The sequence below is a fragment of the Arvicanthis niloticus genome, chromosome 3 (assembly GCF_011762505.2).
Source record: "Arvicanthis niloticus isolate mArvNil1 chromosome 3, mArvNil1.pat.X, whole genome shotgun sequence".
Taxonomy (NCBI): domain Eukaryota; kingdom Metazoa; phylum Chordata; class Mammalia; order Rodentia; family Muridae; genus Arvicanthis; species Arvicanthis niloticus.
In genome coordinates this window covers 117018231-117036671 of record NC_047660.1, presented here as the reverse complement: position 1 = coordinate 117036671, position 18441 = coordinate 117018231, and the positions used below count along the sequence as shown (strand labels likewise).

Below are 18441 nucleotides of genomic sequence, written 5' to 3'. Positions count from 1 at the left end.
TAGCAGTGGGATTTATGGAGCCTGAAGTGGCTATCTCCTGTAACTAGGCAGGACTCCCAGTAGAAGAATAAGAACACCAACCCACTCACAAAATCTTTGATCCAAAATCTACCCTGCCTACAAGAAGTTCAGGGATAAAGATAGAGCAGAGACTGAGGGAATAGCCAACCAATGACTGGTCCAACTTGGCATGGGACCCATCCCATGGCAAGAACTAACTAGAGCAGGCACTGTCCCTGACTCTGTTGCCTGCCTATTCCTCTAACTGGGCTGTCTTGTCTGGCCTCAGTTGGAGAGGATGCAACTTGTTCTGCAGTGACTTAAAGTGCCACAGTGGGTTGGCACACAAGGAGGCCTCCCCCTACTCAGAGAAAGAAGGGGGATAGGGGAGGGACTGTTACAGGGCAGGGACAGGGAAGAGAGGAGTTGGCTAAGATCAGATGAAAAGTGAATAAATAAATAAAGATAGATAAATAAATAAATAAATAAATAGAAAAAATAAAAGAGAAAAAAAAAACAGAAAATTGGGCTGTAATCCAAATTCTAAAAATTATTATATCACAAGTAATTATATAAAATATTCACAGCATGAAAACCTCATTAGCTGTAACAGAAAGACCTATCTTACCCAAATTACCAAAACATTTAAGTTATCTCCTATATTTTATACCGTATTTCTTCCCAATTAAACTATCACCTATTATTTATGCAATTTGCTTGCTTCCTAGAAATTGAGTAGCTGATAAAATGTATGATTTCTGCATCAAACTGACCTGGTCTGCATCCTGCATCTGCCCCTCATCAATATGGTGACCTTGATAACTCCTTAGACTCCATAGCTTCAGTTCTCCGATCTGTAAAATAAAAATAGATGTTTCATGCTGTCATGGGAGACTCAAATTGAAAAATGTATGAAAATGCTTGGCTCAATGTAAGTGCAGAGAAAAAGAGTTTAAAAATCAAATGGTATGTTCTCAGTTACTTTTCTGTTGCTAAATTAAAATACCACAACCAAAGCAACATATAGAAGCAAGGGTTTATTTTAACTTATGGTTGCAGAGAGTTAGTTAGGGTCCTTAGTGATGGGGAAATCATGGCAGTAGGTGGCTAAAACAGCCACTGGAGGCTGAGAGTTCATACCTCAATCCACAAATAGGAAACACACACACACACACACACACACACACACACACACACACACACACACACACAGTGAATTGGACACAACACATGGCTTTTGAAACCTCAAGCCCATGCCAAGAGACACACTTCCTCCAGCAAGGCCACATATCCCCTAAGCATCACCAAACAGGCCTACAGACTGGATATTGGATATTTACCTTCCCAAGATTTGTGGGGGACATCTTATTCAAGCCACCACTGTTTATATTACAGAACAGACACTGCTTTATATTAGCTTACTAACAATTATAATTTATAATTAGCTTACTAACAATTTTGTGCAGTTTATTGCTGAGACAAAAATGTCCATAAAATGTTAATACTCTGATATTTTATGTAGTTTATACAAAACCCCTTGCCTATACTTAGATTTTGTCTTAAGGATTAAATCCAATAAATGAAGACATACTTTTAGGTCTTATAAAACTACAGCTACTGAAATGTCCATTTACAAATAAAAACTATAGCCTTAGAAAGTTTACCTTCTCAAAACTTTGGAAGGCTAATCACTATAATGTGATAAATATTATGACCTTGAATAAGTGATTTATTAACTGAAGTAAAGCTTTACCCGAACTATAAAATAAAATTAATTATCAGACTTTGACTAAGTTGGAAAATCTTTCGTTAAATACTAGAGGAGATAAACAATTCTGAGTTCAAAATAGTAATCACAAAATAAGAAAAAGAAATACTTTATAACAACAAGGAAAAATACTATCTATCAATAACAATATACCAATGTGAATCAAGTTTAAGATCATGAAAATAATAGTAAACTGAGAAATTGGAATGGAAATAGAGACAAAATCAGACTATGAAACTCTTGCTATTTACTACTCCCCACACAGCCCTGTCTTCTCAATTCAGGATAGGCCATATCCCTGAGACATGATCAAGAACTTGAGAATGAATGGATTTGCTATATTGGATACCTTATGAATACAGATGTCTGCAATTCCACTCCTTTATTGGTCTGAATGATGCAGCATACAACTCATGTTCCAGTGTGATTCCAACCACATCAAGTTCCATAACACACCAAGGCTGAAACCTTGTCCTTAATGTGAAGGCCATTTTCATCTTCTAGGATCCAAATCCCACTGGTATAAAATGGTTCAATACTGGTACAGAGCCTGGCGTGTAGGCCACCTATGTCTTCATTACCACGGAGAATCCCAGAGCTCACTAGAAAGGTGAACCTGAAAGAGCCATTCTTTTGCTTTGTTCTGTGAACCCCCACAATATTTTGACGGGTATAAACCACAAGATGTAGGACAGTTCATTCAAGGTTACATTGATGCCTCTTGTACCACCAGCCACCTTGCTAAGTTCATTCATATAACCTTATTATGGCGGAAGGATTCATGACTACAGTCATGTTATCACCACCATCCAGAAGACTGTGGTCAGCCCCTGTGATAAAGTGTGGTGTGATGTTTGTGGGACTTCTTGATGAAGAATCTCTGTATCCACTGGCATTGTCAAGATTGTGAGCAAAGTCATCCCAGAACTGAGATGGAAACTTGATGGCATGATCTTCCACATGCCCACTTCTATCTTGTCTGTGGAAATCTCAAACATTTTATCTTTTAATTTACTGATGAGTGTTTGACTAGGTTTGTCACACCATAAAAGCCCAACTGACACACCATCTCAGGCCAGAACCAGTGCTAGGCCACAACAGGAGAAATCCTGGTGAGACCACACCAACTATAAAGGTTTATAGGGCTGCCACAGCTTTTTTCAGATTCATTTGAGACACAGATAATTAAAATAGATATAAGAAAAAATGTGTTATGTCTTCTTGCTGTTTTTAGATGGCTGTTGTTCCCTTATGCACCTCTATTCAAAGTCCTGGTAACCTCTACAATGCAGAGGCTACAATTCTACTTTCAATCAACTGTTCATAGCAGACATAATTTGCACATCTGGGTTCCAGATGCAATACAGGTCTGATTCACCTCCTATGTCACAGGCTGATCCTGCTCACCTTTCTTTGTTCAATTTACCTTGTCTTCATAGCATCTTACTATTTTTTAAATCTTTATTTACTATAACTGAGTGTTCACTGTGCACATGGGGATGGCAGAAGATAACATGTGATCTGTGGACTGTGTTCTTATGTGGGTTCCAGTGATAGGCTTGCAGGCAAATGCTTTCACTGAGCCTTCCCTCTGCCTCCTATAATCTATAGTCTCAGTATCTACTTATCGAATCCGGCCACACAATGTTATTTTTGTTTTATGGATGTGGGTTTCAATACCCTCTATATACTAATGATTTGCAAGCGTATCTCTTATACCCCATCTTTTCCTCTTGACTGTCATAGTTGGTTGCCTGCTCAACTTCTCTACTTGGTATTTCACAGTTATTTCAGAAGTAACATATCAAATACAACTCAGTCTGCTTCCATTAAAACCACTGACCTTTATGCTACATTACATCACACTGGGCTTCTGTACCATGCTAATCAGTTGCTCAATCTAAAGCTTTTAATGCCATTTTAAAGTCTTTTTTCATATAACTTTGCAAGTTTTTTACATAATATATGATGGCTTCCAGTTTGGTAATTTTTTTTTTTATGAGATTCTGAAGTGTGTGAATGAGTGAGCCTCTGGTTTGATATGTTTCTTGTGCTTTTTCCTTCTATTTGATTGTTTTGTTATATTCTGGTGTGTTAGGTTTTGCTTTATCTTATTTTATTTTTTTTAAAAAGTTTTCTTCCTTTTTCTATTTCATTTCCTTAGAAAACTGTAACAAATTTCTTCCTTCAAGCCAAACATATAGAACTACTTCTTACGGATTTTCTTCCTCCTTCTCTACCCCAGGACACTCTTGTACACACTTAGGGAAGAAGGGCTACATAAGCCAGGTAAAGCCCTCCCACTACACTTCCATGCTGACAATCTTCTCGTAGCATTCCTTCATGCATAACTTTTTCTATCATATACTGTTGAGAGGATTATAAAGAAGAATTGCCTTCTCTAATGGTTTGGATTACTTCTGAATTTTATACAGACTACAAAGACTCCTCTGAGGTACAAAATGACCATGCTTTCCCCCATGGTTTATTTCTTGTTACATATAAGAGATAATCATGAAGAGTCGTCAGGACAGGAACCTGGAGGCAAATGCTGAAGGAGAAGTCATAGACGAATGCTGCTCACTGGCATGTTTCTCCTGGTTTGCTCAGCATACTTCTGCATACAACTCACAACCACCTGCTCAGGGATGGCACCACCGACAATATGCTGAGTTCTCTGGAAACTATCATTAATCAAGAAAATGCTTCAAAGACTTGACTAGAGGTCAGTATGATTGAGGAATTTTCTCAATGAAGGTTGTCTCCCTCAGATGACAAATTACTATCCAACACATGAATATATGTGCATGTAGAATAATGAGTTTTGTGACATGCGTACATATAATAGCACTCTAAGCACAAGTGCCCATTATCTCAAGCCCCCCTTTATTCCTGCCAAACAGCTGCAGATTGTTTCCTTCTTTTCCAATACTGGTTTCTGTAGTAACCAAACTTTGAGTGAATAGATTCTTTTTCATTGAATTCCTGTTTTTTTTGCTTTCTTTTAGCTTTTGTTTTTGTTTTCTTCATGATGGCCATTCTGTATGGAGTAAAATAGAATGTCATTGTAGTTTTTTATTTTCATCCCCCTGATGGATAAAGATGTCAAACTTTTTGTTTCATATAGATATTGACCAACTGAGAGAGAGAGAGAGAGAGAGAGAGAGAGAGAGAGAGAGAAGACGAGACAAAGACAGACACACAGAGACAGAGACAGAGAGACAGAGACAGAAAGACAGAGACAGAGAAAAGAGAGAGCATAAGGAGGACTCTCTGAAGAGAAGAAAAGAACCAGCAGGAAAGACAAGGGAAAGTACTATGGTTATCAAATAGGAATAAAGTGATATATTTCATTCATGAAAATTCCATAATGAAAACCATTACTGTGTAGGCTAACATGTTAGCATGTCTGCTGACAACGCCACTGTTCAAATCATGATTATGTAGCTATTTCTATGAGATTTCTCAGCAACTTCCTTGTATTCATGGTCTTATAATCTTCCCAGTCCTTCTTTTCCAATGTTCTTTGAGCCCTGAGGGAAAGGCATTATGATGTAAATGTATCCATCCATTGGAGATAGGATTACCATGATCCAGTGATTTCTGTGTTACAGCTTTCTGGGATGTCTCCATTTTCTGTAAGGAAAGCTTATTTAGTGAGGAGTGGTAGCTATACTTACCTGGTGGTGTAAGGACAAGACTTCAGATGTTGTTAGGAATTATGATAATAAAACAGAGTGGGGATGGTTGATTCTTTTCTAAGGTCTATGACTTCACTAGTCCCAGAAGCTGGCCAAGTTTCTAACAACAGCCATGATTTCACTCCTGTTGAGTAGGCTGTAAATCCAATCAGATAGGTGACACTTGCTGCACCTTTATGGAAATCTTGTCATATTGCTCATTGTCATGAGTTGTCACAGTCAGGAAGGACTTCCATTCTCTTGCTTCCTTCTCTTGGCAGCATGAATAGGGTTTTCTGGTACCAGGGACACTAGACTAGAGGAAGGAAGTTTTCAGGTTAGATCCAGTTCAAATCATCCAAGACCTGTGTTCCAAGTGTGCAGTGCCTATAGCAGCAAGGGCTTACCTTTAACTTCTGAGAGGCAACAAAGTACTAAATCAGTAGTCTATGCTGCTTCGGAAGTCATTTTTGATACCCTGACTAATTATTCAAAAGGAAGTTTCTCTTTCTTGGTTCAGGAGTTTTCTTAGCCTATGGTTCTTATAGGGAATATTGTCATCCCAAGAGACATAAACTTTTGTGTGTGTATGTGTGCATGTGTGTACATATAAAACAATATAATTCCATAAAGCTGTATCAAGTAACCTAAGTACTTCTCTCCTTCCTCCTAGTTGTTAACTCCCTCCTGATTTTCCAGTGTCCACTCATCTATCGAAAGGCATTTAGCTTGTTTCCATTTCCTACCTACTGTAAAAAGGATGGTAAACATAGCTGAGCAAGTATCTATGGAGAAGGATGTCAAGTTAGAAGAAAATATAGACAGTACCCTAAAAGACATAAGTGGAGGAAAACTTCCTGAATAGTATTCCACTTGCCCAGAAATTAATGCCAATACTTGATAAGTAAGATCTCATGAAATCATCAAATCTCTGTATAGGCACTAAACAGTCAAGTGAAGAAGAAAGCCACAGAGTGGGAAAGAACCTTTTGCCAGCTATGTATCCAACAGAGCACTAATACAGAACATATAAATAACTCAAAAGGTAGAGTCAATAAAACAAATGACATAATTAAAACAGGCTATGGATCTGAACAGAGAGTTCTCAAAAGCATAAATAAAAATACAGTGAGAAATACACCAAAAAGTGTTCAGCCTCATTAGCACTTAGGGAAATGCAAATTAAAACAATAATTTCGAGACCTCATCTTCTCAGTCAAAATGGCTAATATCAACAAAACAACAGACAACAAATACTGCTAAGGATGAAGAGAAAGGAGTTATTCACTTAGTGTTGGTGGGAAGGCAAACTTGTACAGCCATTCTGGAAATCAGTATGGAGAATCCTTAGTGCAGGCACCAAGGTTGGAGCAGAGACTAAGGGAATGGCCAACCAATATTTGCCCAACTTGAGACCCATACCATGGTCAAGAACCAAATCCCTGACACTATTAATGATACTATGTTATGCTTGCAGACATGAGCCTAGCATGGCTGTCTTCTGAGACATCCAGCAGCTGACTCAGACCAATGCAGACACCCACAGCCAAACAGTGGATGGAGCTTGGGAACTCTTAAGGAAGAATAGGAAGAAGGATTGTGGGGCCCCAAAGAAGATAGAAAGACCAACAGATTCAACTAACCTGGACCCTAGGGTTCTCAGACTCTGTACTATTAACCAAAGAACATAAAGGGGCTGGACCTAGGCCTCCCCATTCATTTGGTCATATGTAGCAGATATGCAGCTTGGTCTTCATGTGGGTCCTGAAGAACTGGAGCAGGAACTATCCCAAAAGCTGTTGCCTATACCATGGGATATGTTCTTCTAGCTGGGCTAACTTGTCTGGCTTCAGTGGGAGAGGAAGCACCTAGTCTCACAGAGACTTGAAATGACAGGGTGGGGGAGGGACAATGACAGGGGTTCCCACCCACTCAGAGGAGAAGGGGATGGAGGGATGGGGGAAAATTGTGTGATGGGGTGACCTGGAGGAGAAAGTGATCATAATGTGAAGTGATAAGTAAAAAAAACTCAATTCGATTCAATTTAAAAATGTTTTGAATATATGTTTTGTTCTTTGATGAAACACCAAAAAATTTTATTACAAATAAAAAAGCTAAATCTATCATTTGATATAACTACACCACCCTTTAGCATATGCCCAAATGACTCAGTATTTTTAACTAAAATTTTAAAATATTTTAAATTTATTGTCTGAGAAGTTCGTACATATATAGAAATCATTTTGATGATAACAACCCTCAACTTGCTCCCTTCAGTGCCTCTTCACACCTTCCACGCATAGAGCCCTCCTAACTTTATGCCTTCTACAATCAACTCAATGAGTACATTTAGGGCTGCTGCCTGTGTGCTCATGAGTATGAGGTCATCGACAGGAGCATGGGCAAATTACTATTGGCTATACCCCAAAGTAAGGTGATTTTCCCTTCCCCCAGGAGCCATTAACTGCCAATAGCTCCTCAGGTAGGAGTGAGGACTTGCAAGCCCTTCCTCAGGTCCTTTCTTGCACGTTAACTCCTTTGATTTTACACAGGTATAGTGAACGTAAGCATAGCTGTTGTTAGTTCTGTGTGCAATAGTTATGCCATGTCCAAGGAAAACTTTTTAGTTTTTTAAAGAAGTCTCCCTTACTACAGAATTGTTGGCATATCCACTTCTCTTAACTATGGGCATGATTTTCCTTGAACTGATTTGAAAGAAACTGATCTTACCTTAAGGTTTGAAATTACATATTAGATTGATTTCTTCACATATAATCCTAAAACTGTTTGTATACTTTTTATTTAAAATTAACAGTATTATTTTTTTTCTTCAAAACTTTTAGTTTTAATTTATTTATTCTTTCTCATATATTACATCCCAACTGAGGTTTCCCCTCATTCCATTTCTCCAAGTCCCTCCCCTGGTCCCCTCTCCCTCAGATCCACTCCTTCATTTTCCTTCAGAGAACAGGACTACCAAGGATATCAATGGAACACTGCATAACCAGGCACAAAACCTCATATTAAGTCTGGACAAGGTAACCCAAAAGGAGGAGTAGGTACCAAGAGTAGGCAAAAGAGTCAGAGACAGTCCTACTCTCACCATTCGGAATCCTACAAAAATGCAACCCTAATGTGTATGCAGAGGACCTAACTCAGACCCATGCAGGCTCCCCGATTGTGCTTTCAGTCTCTGTGTGCCTTATGGGGCTGATTCTATAAGCCATGTTCTTGCCATGTTCTTGACCCCTCTGGCTCCTACAATCTTTTCTCTCCATATCCCATAGGATTCCCTGAGCTTTGCCTAAAGTTTGGCTGTGGGTCACTGCATCTGTTCCCATCAGGTGCTGGATCAAGCCTCTCTGATGACCATTGGGCTAGGCTCCAGTCTATAAGTATAGCAGAATTCATTAGGTACCATTTTGTTTACTTTTTTTCCCTGGTTATTTTTAGTTCTATCCCAGGTCTCTGGGCTGTCTAGTCTCTGGTTTCTGGTCATCCAGACAGTGCCAGGCATCCTTTATTACTGAAAAGCAAGTGAAATTTAGACACAACTTCCTTGTTCTGTTTTATTAAATAGGTCTAGGTTTCCCAGTGTTGTTTGAAATAGATTGACTGTTATGCAATGTTAGGTTCTTGAGAGCTTAAAAAGAAAATCTGTGTGCAAGTAAATTTTTGAGGAAGTATCAGAGGTGTCTAAGTCACCAGACAAAGGCTTGGTCTTCAGAAAAAAAAATGTTTTTGGGTAGCTCCAGCCTGGTCCTGCAGGGGATCTCTGAGACATGAGGTACACCACAGAATTGTCTGTGTCTGTGAGGAGGACACTGAGCTCAATATTTCCCCATGAGGATGTTGGCCACAGAAATGAGGCCCAGAGCAGTCTACTGAGGATAAACCCAGTATATACATATTATAGGTGTATATCTTCATATACAGAAGTATACTGTAGTATATATACATATATAGTTGTTTTATACATTCATATATATGCTGTAATATCTTCATATCTGTCTCTCTAATAGGTAGATAAGATAGATAGATAGATAGATAGATAGATAGATAGTGTTTTATTTTGTCTCCAGGTGATTTTGTGTACCTTACTGTCTCACACTACATGATATCTGCTTTATTCAATATAAACACTTTCCTTTTGGGTTGAGAAATTCATCAAACTTTTTAATTCAGTAATAGTAGGTAATCCAAATTTTGGGGAATATTTTTTTTCTTTTCACAAGAGTTTTAATGTAACTTCAATTTTCTTTAAGGATTCATGTTATCAATAGCATATATATATATATATATATATATATATATATATATATGTTTAAATAAATAATATAACAAGGCCATCCTCTGCCACATATGCCACATACAAAATATTTAACTGATTTTTTTAAGGATTTCGCATTTACATTTTTCATGGCTGACACTGGATTTTTCATTGCTGATACTGGATATCAGTTCTGAACCATGTATAGATTTCAAAACATTTCTAAGAAGCCCCAAAATATAATAATTAAAAAAAAAAAACAGCTGTAAGAAAGCCTATGAGCTTGGCAAGGGGACTGACGAGCTGAGGGATTTTGTGGCCCCGTGGGGGGAGCAGCAGTGTCAACCGGCCAGACCCCCTGGAGCTCCCTGGGAATGGACCACCAACCAAAGAGTACATGGCCTAAAGGGTTTGCGGCCCCATGGGGAGAGCAACAATACCAACCAACCAGAGCTCCTAGGGTCTAAGCCACCAGCCTGGGAGCACATAGGGAGGGACCCATGGCTCCAGCCACATATGTAGCAGAGGATAGCCTTATTGGGCATCAATGGGAGGAGAGGCCCTTGGTCTTGAGTGGGTTTGATGCCCCAGTGTAGGGGAATGCCAGAGCGGGAAGGGTGAGTGGGGGAGCACCTTCATAGAAGCAGGGGAAGAGGAATTGGGATAAGGGGTTTCCAGAGGGGAGACCTGGAAAGGGATAACATTTGAAATTATTTTTGAAAATGTTATCAAAATTATTTATTTTGATAACATTTTCTTTATTTACATTTGAAATGTAAATAAAGAAAATATCCAATAAAAGGAGAGAAAGCCTATGAGCGAATGTGTTATTGGGAGCTGCAGAACTCACCAATGACTGGGCCCTGTAAAGGAAGAACCAGAATAGGCCACAGCTGGAGACAATAAAGGCCTTCAGTCTTCTATAGAATCCATCTCAGACGTGTAGCAAGTGACATTTTACACATGCCCTAGGGATATTTTTACTGAAAGCTAATTTCCTGTGAACCCGGGAGGATCTCCAGTCTTAACACAGCTTGGCAGATCCCCAGGAGAAGGCTGAGTCAGCAAACAGCTTAAGCTTCTGTTGGTTCTTTCAGAAATCTTTACCAGCACAAGGCGCTGACTGCTCCTCATGTTACTGTGCTTCTTGGAAGCGTATGACAAGGCAAAAAGTAATGGTGGTAAAAACGAAAATAGCCTTGCTGGGCCCTACTGTAAATTGTACATTTATTACTGACCATGAACTTGGACTTGACCTTTGTGGATTTATATTCATATTTAATTAACTGACACACTCATATATTTAATCACTGAAGCAACCATATTGACATGCAGTTTCTCTTTGTTTACATTATTCTCAACCTGTGGGTTGGGGAGTCACATATTAGATAGCCTACATCTCAGATATTTACATTACAATTCATAAAAGTAGCAAAATTACAGCCATTGTGTAGAAATGAAATAAATCTATGGTTGCGGGTCGCCATGACATGAGGCACTTTATTAATGGTCTCAGCAATAGGAAGGTTGGGAACCACTGCATTAAAGAATTATTGAAGTTCTAGGCTACCAATGGGTTTTAAAGAGAGGCTGTTTATGAAGAGAAGAATGTGTATAGACCTGATGTTTAGTTTAGAAACCCTATAACTTCAAGAAAGAAAGAAATTGCATGTTTCCTATAATGATCCACAGTTGTTTCAATTACTGCAGAAATCAGTGTATCAACTGTATATCCACTGCGGTTCAATTCTCCAAATTCTTTAACGGGAGACAAGGTATCATGACTGCAGAGAAAACCTTGACTGTTCTAAAGACAAAATTCCTAGGGACATAATCATTTTTCTAAAAGGAAGAAGTTACTCAGGATGGTTTGAGTACCATTTAACGTGTTGCACTAGACAACTATTTGCAATGCAGCCAGAGAAGCTTCCGTAATACTGCACTCAAACGACACAGCAAGATCTGGACCTGGAACAAGGGCTGCACAGTGAGCCTTTTTCATATCACAAATTTATAAAATAAATGTGAGAATTGACATAAATAACCTGTAACTGATACACCTTCTGTTTGTATGAACATCATTAAAATACCTTAAGGGATTTTAGTGGGATTAAGTTCTCTCAAAGCCTTTTGCTTTCTGTTCTCAGAAGAAGAGTTATGTAGAGGCAAATGTCATGAATGTTGTGTGTCTCATTATGGTGTTAATACTGGGGACGGACAGCATGCTATGATGTGCGAGAATTTGATCCAATAAAGCTTCAAGTTGTCGGCAAGTAAGTAAGCTATAGCAATATGCTTCTCGGGTATTAATTTTTTCATTATACATTTTCCAGGAATAATAATGTGTTATTTATGTTTGTATTTCAATTTGTAGAAATTCATTAAGCTATGAGTACTTTCAATAGTTGGAACTAGGAAATGAAAAATATTTTGTGACATTTGGTAGTAATTTATCTGTGTCAAGGTAGACACTGGTAATCGAATTGTAGATATTTATATATTTGTTAAAGTGATTTGCAACTTTTACTGTTTTCAGTTAAAAAATTGCAGTGCATGGGAGATAGTTCATTCCGTCAAATGTTGACTTCATAGGCATGCATGAGAAACCCACTTTTATATATATATAAAAAAGTGAGGCACAGGTCACACATTTGTAATCTCAACATTGGGCAGGAGAAAGGTGAATTCCTTGAGTTCACAGCCAGTTGGGATAACCTGCTTTGTGAGTTGCAGCCCAATGAGAGACTTTCATCCAAAAACAAAAGGTAGGCAGCCACCCGAGGAATAATACTCGATAGTGTCCTCTGACTTCCATATGCATTTTAACACAAATACATCATATATACATGCATACAGGCAGGCAGGCAGGCAGGCAGGCAGACACAGACAAACACATGATAGAAGATAGATAGGTGATTGAGAAAAATTTCCTTAAAAAAGTTAAGAAACTTGTTGCCTGATTATCTAAATTTTGTCTTCAGGACCTACGTGGTAGAAGTAGAGAACTGCTTTTCACACTTTCCCAAGTTGTTACCTAACATCCATCAGACATCTGTATGTTCAGCACAATGTATGTACCTACACACACACACACACACACACACACACACACACATTCATATATACAAACAGTTTTTAATTTACAGAATATTCTAATTTTTAACTTCTAGTAATTTAGAAAAGTGATACATTTGTACTGTTTTAGGGTTTCTTTGTTGTGATAGAACATCGTGACCAAAAGGTACTTGGAAATGCAAGGGTTTATTTCATCTTACAGTTTGTAGTCTATTATCCAGGGAAGTCAGACCAGGAACTCAAGGCAAGAATATAGAGATAGGAACTGATACAGGGGCCATACGAAAATGCTACTTATTGGTTTGCTTTTCGTAGCTTGCTCAGCCTTCTTTCTTATAGCACCCTGGAACATCAGCCTAGGGTAGTACCACCAAAAGTGGGATAGGTCCTCCCATATCAAAGATCAATCAAGAAGATGCTTCACAGGCTAGGTCAAGGGCAAATTTGCTGAGGCATTCTCTGAATTGAGATTCCCTCTTCTAAAATAACTCTAGTTGTGTCAAGTTGACATAAAGCTAAGCCAGCAAAGCCACCACATTTTTTCTTGCTGTGAGATACAGTTGGGGTCAAAACTCTCTAAATAAAGTTTTCTAGAGCTGGGCTACTAATTAGATGTTTCTCATTAAACTTCAGGTAAGCCTGAACATAATTATCATGGTTGGATGAGAGATCAGACTGGATCAGTTCATTCCAAAAATGACTGTGAATGTAGCAAGAAGCAACTAGTCAAGGAACAAGCAAGACAATGAAACAAATAGTCAAAAAACAAGCAAGGCAATAAACAAAGTCCCTTGATCACTTCCGTGATCACTGTTTCTAAGGACTTATCAGAATGACCAAAATATCTAAGCCTATTTCCCTGACGTAGCCCAAAGTCATTTTCATGCCTGAAATGTACTTTATTGTTCTAGCCTAAGATTTAGATTCCTGCCTGACATTACTTCTTTGTTCTAGCCATCTAGCCATGGCATGTATAGCTTGATCATGCTAGCCTTTTTCATCCTGGAAATACTTTTATTACTGTGTTAAAGCTTGTCTTTAACAGCATCAACATGTTGGCAGCCAAAATACATGACTTGAAACTGAAAATGGACCCCCAGACAGAGTTGTTAATTTATAAGCCTGGCAAGCCAAGGACCAGTAAGATTCTGCACAAAGCCTTACCAACCTAAGACAGAAGGTCATATTTTTTACCTTCTTCCATGGACAATGCTTTTTAAGTATCTTCTTTTGAAAACAAAGAAAGAAGACAAAAAGTCTATTCTTAACCTATTATTAGCTATAGTAACCCATTGGCAAACATAAATTAAGGTGGGAAATTTGGGGCTATAAAAATAATAGAAATAGTAGCAATAATTGTACATACAAGTTATTAGGTCCATCTGAATGCCAGAGGCTGGGTATATAAATAGATAGTGAATGTGTGAGGAACACATTTATATGCAATATCGATGAATAAGAAAACTGCTCAAGTGATACAAAGTCAGCCATCTGGTCACAAATTACCTTTGAGAACCAGAATTTGAGCCTAAACTCAATATTAAAATAAAATCCCATTGCCTCATTCTCAGACAAGACATTTACATAGAATAGAGTGATCCTTAACAAAAAGTAAGCCTTTAGGTAAAGACCATCCAGACAAGCAATTTTTAAACCCAAGACTTTATGTAGAAACCACTGAGAGGCTTGTTGAGTACAAGCTCTGCTTTTCTAGTACTATATGAGGATGAAAGCTGTGTTTCACTCCTACAAACTCTTGCTTTTGAAGGAGATGGTATATCAAAACATCTCACTTAGTAGTTCTGTATTCAAGACAGCTGGACATATTCCTGAAAAATATTTGAAAATGGGTTCATTTAATGATTTTTAATGTATAAATTATTTTATCTCTACTCAGAGATATACTAGTATGTAAGAAATTACAAGTTTGGACTAGAGAGAAATGGCTCAGAAGTTAATAGCACATACTGCTTCTTAAGGTTGTTTCTCAGCATCCATGTTGAAAACCACACAATTATCTGTCACTCCAACTCCATGTGATCTGACACCCTCTTCTGTTCCACAGGTACCTGCACACATGTGGCATATACTCATGGAGACACACACACACACACACATACACATAAATGGAGAGAGAGAGAGAGAGAGAGAGAGAGAGAGAGAGAGAGAGAGAGAGAGAGAGAGAGCTAGTTTGATTTGTTTATTCCTCTCTCAGACACTGTTTCTTGTCATGTGGCCCTGGCTGGCGTCTAAACCCTTGCGATTATTATTTTGGCTGTGAGCCACTGTACCAAGTTCAGATTTATTAGTTTATATTTCCTAAACCTCACTATCTCACCCTGAGAAACATCTCTTTTGATTAAAGCATTTTAGACAATTTTTTTTCTAGAATGTACTGCAATGCAGCCTGTTCCTGGCAAAAATTGAAGGTAATTCATTTTTTTTTTTAAATTGTATCAAGAATGAGTTGAAGATATAAAAGTTATGATGCATCAAAACTAAAGTGCTTATTAGAAATAGGAATCAGATGGCATAAACAGATGAGAATGAAACAAATTCTTTAGGCAAACTGGGCTTTAACTGTAGGAATGATTCTAACAAGAAGTGAGGTATTGCTTTTAAACATACTCGTCACATGGTCACAAACAAAAATAGGTTCTGGAAGCAGTATTTCTAGGCAAATCACATCTTGCATTTACTTTAATCCCTTAAATAATTTCTCATGAGATTTTTTTTTGAACCAGTGTTGTTTTAAAAACCAGATCCACCTCTTCTTTCTTTGTGTGTCTGCCAATTTCTAAGTAGTGTTTTTATGCCAAGCTTAATCAATAGAATCACAGAAAGCCCTGTGGTGGGGTAATGTTCTTTTCCAACATACTGCAGACATCCAGAGCTTCTGTACCTTTCTGCTTCACCCTTTTCCCCTCCTGCGTGTTTATTTTTTTTATATGCATTTATTTCTTGTCCATTCATTAGAAGACCAACTTGAGAATAAAATGAGATTAAATTTTGCAGTTTGTTACAGATAGTACTGGGAAAGTATTAATTTATTCTTTTCTCCCTTGGTTCTTGACTCTGTTTCTCGTCTCTCATCCTACATGCAAACTAGTCATTTACAAAATTAGGATGCAAACAAATCATTTCAAAAATTGTTACATTACTGCTTTCTAACTAACAAGGTTTTATGCATATTTCTCAACCTACTATTATAAAACTGTCATCCTCTCTTTCCACTTGGAAGGATGTATTTCATTGTGGTTGGTCATTATCACAATTCTATGTCTCCTTCAAGGGTCATCTAATGCCACTTTGTTGAATCTATTTATGCTTGTAACTAGTCCTTCTGATTAGATCCTTCATCCTTACTCTGATACTTCAAGTGTGTTCAAGTCAATGCCAACATCTTGTTTTTCTTGGGTCTGCACAGGAGATGTTGTTTTACGTCTTGTTGATGTAATACATTGCCAGTCTGAGACCAGCGGGTGCCAATGGTTTCATGAAGAAGCAACTCTATAGGAACTGACAGCATCTGCACTAACTTCTTTTGAAGGTCACCTGGAATATTAATGAGCCAATTTTCTAAATATCTATGTTATTACCCAATAATCTTCATGACATAAGTGCTACAGCAGTCTATTGTAAATTTCCTATGCATAATAAAGCAATCCTGATAGCCAGAATCTATTTCAGCAGACAAGCAATGGCATGTACTTGGTGAGTCTGAGAATCTAAGCAAGCAGAAGGAAACCAATACTTTTTCAGTATCTTACAGTCTTTTAAAAAAGACCGTGGACTAAGATAATGTATCACCTGATGACACTGGTGATGAAATTTTGGAAGGGCTTTTTCTGACGGTCGAGAAATTGTGCTGCTTACATAGGGAAACTCCGGCAAATGCAAACACTGTGCTGTGTGAGTCTTGATCTATCTGTAAATAAAGTCGCAAGCTCCTGAAGCTTCTTCTTTCCAGTCCAATGTATGTATTTCTCATAGTGAGGTAGAGGAAGGCATACATAAGGAACAGAGGCTTTCTTTCTTATTATTATCTGGGTTTGGAATTGATACTTTCATCTATAACCGTGTTTGTTATTCTTTAAAATTATGTGTATGTGTGCCTCTGTGTGTGTGTGTGTGTGTGTGTGTGTGTGTGTGTGTGTGTAGGGTTGTCTGTGGAGGGCAGGCATTGTATTTCTCTTGGAACTGAAGGTATAGGAAAATTTGAGCTGTCTGATGTGGGTGCTGGGAACTGTACTTGGGTCCTCTGGGAGAGCAGTACATGTCTATATGACTGAGTCAGGTCCTTACACAGTTTTTTCTCCTTTTTTTTTTTTTCTTGTACAAACACCTTCTTGATAAAACATAAAATGAATGATTTTTTTGTCCCTGGTCTATATAGAAGTAATCACTTCTGGCTCCTATGTTTGAGTACTTTTTAATTTCTACAGTCTTCTACAACTCTGAATTCTTTAAAATAGAATTCAATTGGCTTTCTTCAAAGACAAATGAATGACAGAGGGAAGCATTGACTTCTTGGTGTTGGTGTTAGAGCTGGGATCAGAGTTTATGCTTTGTTTATTTGTTTGTTTTACATTTATTTAATACGTGTGTGGGCGCAAAGCATGAGTGTACATGTGTGCGTGTACACACATGTGCTATGACCTGCATGTGGAAATCAGAGAACAACTTGTGAGAGTCCCTTTTCTTCTTCCACTATTTGTAGAAAAACTAGAGCAAAACTCAAAATATCACGTTGGCATAGGCTAAGTGGTTTTAGTTTTGATAAAGGACAAAGTGCATACATGCTTATCCATGTATTCCAGAAGTAAGTTACTCGGAGCTACAATGAGGTTTCCTGGCAATTCTTCTTCTACTGCCTCCCTTAAAAACAAACTTTGATTTGGGGTTATCATTTCTTTACTTTCCAGTTTTATTCTCTATATCTCTGCCTTTATATGTTATTGAATATGTATATATATTTATATAAATAAATTAAACTATGAGTATTCACTTTTAATCTTTTTGCATAGAATATCACAGTCATGAGATTTATTCAGATCTCTCCCCAAACTTACCATGGTTTCATTTCCAAGTTTTCAACTTAGTTATTGTTAATGAAAGTGTTATTTTGTCATTTCTAATATTTAATCCTTACCATTCATTCATCACCACTACAGTTTACAGAAATCCTGCTGCCTATTGCTTCATAAGACACCACCTCATGTGCATTTCAGTATTAACTGACATTAGAATTCCTTGAGGTTTTTGCAGTTGTTTTTCAATATTGCACATAATACTCATGCATATACATACATGTATTTATGTAATATACACATATGCACATATGTATGTGTATATATATTTGTAGTGAGATAGTGTGTGTATGTATATAGTTCTCTGCATCTACATGCCTGGTACTGTGAACCTAACCAACAATATGTGGCCAGTTAGGACATGGATCTTAGAAAAGAATTACTACCACCACTTTCCTAAACCAGAATAATTCCTGTGTTTTAAATACTTATCTTTACACCTGTAGATAATCGTAGATATCTCTATTCAATCAAAGAGGTTTTATTTTGCAGCAGTGACCATTGCAGAAAGCTACAACTGGGTCACAATCCAAGAAACAATACAGTTCTACACCCAAG

The 18441-nt window shown here is 37.8% G+C and overlaps 1 long non-coding RNA gene across 1 annotated transcript in view; it reads right to left on the bottom strand.

The window, feature by feature from the left end:
• Positions 1–747: 747 nt before the first annotated feature.
• Positions 748–18441, bottom strand: part of LOC143441622 (uncharacterized) — a 40999-nt gene continuing 23305 nt past the window's right edge. The window contains exons 2-3 of the long non-coding RNA XR_013109189.1: positions 5449–5764; positions 748–854 (exon numbers count right to left, since the gene is read on the bottom strand). This is a non-coding gene — a long non-coding RNA (uncharacterized LOC143441622). The remainder of the gene's footprint in view (positions 855–5448; positions 5765–18441) is intronic.